Raw genomic sequence first — 6,000 nt, forward strand, 5'->3', positions numbered from 1 at the left:
TGTAGGTCAGATGGTGGAGTATTTGAAAGCATGCATGAGAACCTGGTTGGATTCTCCAGGGTCTGTTCAGCAGTGGGAGGTAGAGGCAGGAGGATCAACGTTCAACGTCCTGACTGCTAAACAGCAAGCTCAAGACTAGAGACATTCTATCCTTCCCACAAAATTGCGGCAGAAGGACCTGACTCGGGTGAGAGAGGATGCAACGTTAATTGTTTTTCTAGTTTCAACTCCGTCATAGTTTTTTCTTGTCCTGTTTGTGTGGTTGACAGTGACAGTGTAAAACTGTAAGTGACACTCCATGGCTTCAGATGGCCATTCCAACTGTATAGCAGTTCACTGAGGTGCAGAGAGCTGGGGACTGTGTAGCTGGCTACCTTACTCTAGTGATGTGATGGGTTTTTGTTTTTTTGTTTTTTTTTTAATTTTTGTTTTCTGTATAAATTTTTTTATTAGGTATTTTCCTCATTTACATTTCCAATGCTATCCCAAAAGTCCCCCATACCCTCCCCCCCACTCCCCTACCCGCCCACTCCCACTTTTTCGCCCTGGCGTTCCCCTGTACTGGGACATATAAAGTTTGCAAGTCCAATGGGCCTCTCTTTCCAGTGATGGCCGACTAGGCCATCTTTTGATACATATGCAGCTAGAGTCAAGAGCTCCGGGGTACTGGTTAGTTCATCATGTTGTTCCAACTATAGGGTTGCAGATCCCTTTAGCTCCTTGGGTACTTTCTCTAGCTCCTCCATTGGGGGCCCTGTGATCCATCCAATAGCTGACTGTGAGCATCCACTTCTGTGTTTGCTAGGCCCTGGCATAGTCTCACAAGAGACAGCTATATCAGGGTTCTATCAGCAAAATCTTGCTAGTGGATGCAATGGTGTCAGCGTTTGGAAGCTAATTATGGGATGAATCCCTGGATATGGCAGTCTCTAGATGGTCCATCCTTTTGTCTCAGCTCCAAACTTTGTCTCTGTAACTCCTTGATGTGATGTTTTTATTTGTAAGTTCATTACAGCAAAGTAATTTTCTTTTTAAAGAGGGAAAGAAATGGCAGCTACAGCATGAGACCCTGTCTCAAAACCAGACCAAACAACAAAGCCCTCAGAGAAGGTAATACACATCTAGATAAGTTTATAAGGAGGAGGAAGAATTCAGCATAGAAGTAGACTCAGAGATGTTGCTCACTTTACTGCCTGTCCAACAGGCCCAACGCTGAGGTTTAATCTCCTAGAACCTCATAAATGTGGTGTAGGAAGTGGAGACCGCACAGGAAGGTCTGAAGTCCAAGTCACCCTGACTACACAGCAAGTTCAAGGTCATCCAGGACTACATGAGACTATCTTTAGAACTCAAGAAAGCTGGGATGGTGAGGCTACTGAGGGCTCTCCTGACTGAAAGGCATATATCAGTAAAGCGAGCCTCAGCCTCAGGGCCAGCAGGAAGAGGACGAGCAGCAGCCACAGGGAGCTCAACTGTAGTGAAAAGGTTGCGTAGGTTCAGTTGTTGTCTGTCTCTCTGTCTCTTTTCTCTCTGTGTGCATGCGTATGCTTGTGTGTGTGTCTGTCTGTCTGTCTGTCTGTTTCTTTGCTTTTAGGACAGGTCCTCACTCTGTCAGCTGAGCCTTTGACCTTTCTTTTTGTTTTGTTTTGTTTTTGGTTTTGGTTTGGTTTGGTTTTTTTGTTTGTTTGTTTTGCTTTGTTTTTGTTTTTTTTGGGACAGGGCTTCTCTGTGTAGCCCTGGCTGTCCTGGAACTCACTTTGTAGACCAGGCTGGCCTACAAAGAAATCCGCCTGCCTCTGCCTCCCAAGTGCTGAGATTAAAGGGGTGCACCACCACTGCCCGGCTGCATTTGACCTTTCTGCCTCAGCCTCTCTAGCACCAGGATTACAGAAATGTAACACATATAACTCACAGACATGTAACATGATCACATAAACCATTTATAGACAGTCATACTGTGTCCGGTCGATTTCATCCCACAGGGACTCAACAACCCACACCAGACTCTGTGACTGCCATCATCTTTCTCTTTTCCCTCTCATGTAGCCTAGGCTAACCTTCATGCATACCTGAGGCTAGACTTGAACTCCTAATCCTACTGCCTCCACTTGCTAAGTGCTGGGATCAAAAGCACTATCATTTTACAGCAGAAAACTGAGAATCACAGAAATCCAGGTCCCTGACCAATGAGCAACATGAGCCCTCCTCCTCCTCCTTCCCCCTCCTCCTCCTCTTTCTCTTCCTCTTCTTCCTCTTCTTCCTGCTCTTCCTTGTCCTCTTCTTCCCTGTCCTCATCTTCCTCCTCTTCCCTCCCCTCCTCCTCTTCCTACTCTTTCTATTCCTTCTATTCCTCTTCTTCCTGCTCCTCCTTGTCCTCCTCTTCCCCCTCCTCCTCTTCCCCCTCCTCCTCTTCCTCCTCCTCCTTCTCCCTCCTCTTCCTCCTCTTTCTTTTCCTCTTCTTCCTGCTCCTCCTTGTCCTCCTCTCCCCCGTCCTCATCTTTCTCCTCTTCCCTCCCCTCCTCCTCTTCCTCTCCCTCCTCCTCCTTCCCCCTCCTCTTCCTGCTCTTCCTCCTCTTCTGTGAGCACCCGACTAGCCAGCAAGAAAGACGCCACAACAGGATCCTTCTGCACACGTTTATTGGGAGAGCTTGATTGCAGAGGCGAAAAGACCCTGAGCCCCAGAAATGGCGCTGCTTATATAGGCCTAGGAGAGGTGTGTCTACACCCGATTGATTATGCTTTTAGTACCTCATCTACATGCCTCGGGCCAGGCAGTGACTCGGCAAAAAACTCTACTGCACATAATGGTGTATGTGGCTTCCCACATCTCCCCCTTTTAATTTTAATAAAATCATGCTGGATTAGGCCTGTGCAATTATGTCCATCCACCCCGGCTCCTGCTTTAGGTCGTTCCTCTAGTGTCACAGCCTTACCCGTCATAGGGTTACCCTATTGCCACCAGGCCCCCATGTCTTAGGTTGGTCTGTGCATGAGGAAAGTTGCCCATCTTTGGATACTGTGATGCTGTGTGACAGCAACTGCTAAATGACCTAGGGCAAACTCTACAAAAGAGACCAGCCAAGTTTCAAGGGAATGAATTAGTGGGGAAATCATGATCACCCTACTGCGTGCAATGAGGAGACCTCAGCGATGTGCAAGGGCTGATCAATGATCGCTGAGTCTCTCTCATCCCAGTGCAATGGATCCATAAATCTGTGGGGTGCAAGAGCAGAGGACTCAGCCGGGCGTGGTGGCGCACGCCTTTAATCCCAGCACTCGGGAGGCAGAGGCAGGCGGATTTCTGAGTTCGAGGCCAGCCTGGTCTACAAAGTGAGTTCCAGAACAGCCAAGGCTACACAGAGAAACCCTGTCTCGAAAAACCAAAAAAAAAAAAAAAAAAAAAAAAAAAAAGAGCAGAGGACTCAGATGCTGACTAATTCTTGAGCATAGATAACCAAACTTCAGGGGAGGCACCGTTTTCAATGGCTAAAGTGCCTGAGTTATAATCACCTTGTCACGTTTTTGTTGGGTTCTGAATTTGCATACCAACCAGAGCATGAACACCAGTCCACAGCATATGGCAGCACCAAACAAAATCACTCCCACCCATTCCTTAAAGTAAGAAAATGCAGAGGTAAGCCAAGAGGTAAAATCTCCAAGGGTCACTGGTTCCACTCTGGTTCCATTAAGGTTCAGGATCTGTATCTGCAGCTTCGTCTGCAACCTTTCCAGCTCCTGCAACCAGTTCCCCTTCAGATAATTCGATAAATCTGTACTTTTTTTGTTTTGTTTTGTTTTGTTTTTTCGAGACAGGGTTTCTCTGTGTAGCCCTGGCTGTCCTGGAACTCACTCTGTAGACCAGGCTGGCCTCAAACTCAGAAATCCGCCTGCCTCTGCCTCCCGAGTGCTGGGATTAAAGGCATGCGCCACCACCGCCCAGCCTGCAAATCTGTACTTTTAATAAAAGAATTATTAATATACCTAATGGGAGTAATGCACACATGCGGAGTTGATGCCACACAACTCATTTGTATGACATCCATCATCTGTTCCATGTTATGTTGTAAAATATCCACTCTTTGATTCACTAACATTAACCCTGAGGTGATATGAGAATCCACCCTTTGCAGGGTAAGCAATGCCTCAGACGTTTTTTCTGCTATCTGACTTATGGTGTCAGCAGCATTAACTTGATTGGCCATAGCAATTCCTGTGGTAACTGCTGACGCTGCAGACACCACAATGGCAGTAACAATGGCAGCTGTGATTCCAAAATCTCTCTTTTGCTGCACAAGACTCATAATTGGGAACTTCTCTGGATCTGCCTCAACAGGCACAGTGACAAAGGTTGGTAGATGTACCACTAAGGCTAAGAAAGTGGTTCCATTCCAGCATTGTGTCAAAAAACAAGTGACATTTGTACAATCTAACCATTCTGTATTATTTTGAAATTCAGCCAATATAAAGAAAAATGGAGGATTAACACAAACTTCTACTGGAGAAGTCGTTATATTTCTGATAACTCTATTAGATGTCACATTATCTAAATGAGCAGAGGTATTGGATAGTGTGGCAGAAACATTCAATATCTCATGAAAGGTTCCAGTCAGCAATGCAAAGGCTGACAAACTGGTACTAGCACCTGCCTCATTACTTAAAATCCATTGGTAATATGGCCAAATATTTTCTTTTCCTGTAGCATCTCCTTTATCATTCATTATGGCAAAATCCAATGGAGGTGACAAAACAAAACCCTTTGCTATTTCTTTCCAAGGAAAAATTTTTGATTAACAAGGTGAAAAAAATCTATAGGAAATGCAAGGTCTGGATGACACCAGGGCACGCTCCGTATAGCAGTAGCATTGCCAACAGGCCATCGTGATCTTTTGGGATTAGTCACATTTCCCTTTATCATAATAGTGGTGATGTTTATAGGTGAAGTTACATTAATTCCAACATCACTTGAGCCTGATTGTGCTCCTTGAGCAACTTGCGTTAAAGCATTAATACTCCAGAGCTCACTTTATTTTGGCTAATGGGATCTGCCCAATTAGAGATAATCTTTTTCTTTAAAAACATACAGGGTGTAAAAGGTTTATCCACATTATGCACAAAGCATAGTATATAATTTAAATGAAAACTCGTATTATTATACACCCGTGGCTCTTGAGGAGTTTGTCGTGCACAAGGCGCATCCAAAAAACATTCAGTTGCAAAAAACAAAGGCAAGGTAGAGAAATTGGAATGTACCGGTAAGGGTACTGGCCATGATCTCACTACGGCCCACAAAGGTATACTTATCCCTGTCTCAATCATCAGGAGTAAGAATAACAGAATCATCTTGGGATTCATCTTGATCTTTCACGGTTCTTGTCAGTCGCGTCAGAACCCAAAGTGGATTATCTTCACCCTGTGGAAAAACACAAATAGCTCCCCTGGATCTGATTAACATGGGATCCGAGCCATACCATTTATTATCAAGGACATTTTTCCATTTGACCATTTCATTGGGCCATTGAGGTCATTGTCCGTGCCTTTAAGCTGGTGATCTTCCAGGATCATCCAATTTTAAAAGAGTAAATATTGTAAGGGATAGAGCCATCTTTGGCATCATAGTCTCTATTCCCCCTTTTTGTTTTTGCAAATATTGTTTCAAAGTACAATGGGCTCTTTCAATGATGCCTTGGCCCTATGGATTATAGGGCAACCCAGTAATATGTTTCACTTGCATTTGTTTGCAAAATTGACTAAATCTAGAAGAGGTATATGCAGGACCATTATCTGTCTTTAGCAGCAGGGGCTTGCCCCATGCAGCCCAAGCCTCTAAGCAGTGGGATATGACATGAACTGCCTTTTCCCCTGTCAAGGGAGAGGCATGTAGGACACCAGAACTGGTATCAATGGACACATGTATATATTGTAATTTACCAAAAGCTGGGATATGTGTGATGTCCATCTGCCAAATATCTAGGAGTTGCAATCCACGAGGATTAACGCCCA

Source organism: Mus caroli, unplaced genomic scaffold (genome assembly GCF_978045245.1).
Source record: "Mus caroli unplaced genomic scaffold, Mus_caroli_1 scaffold_3, whole genome shotgun sequence".
NCBI lineage: Eukaryota > Metazoa > Chordata > Mammalia > Rodentia > Muridae > Mus > Mus caroli.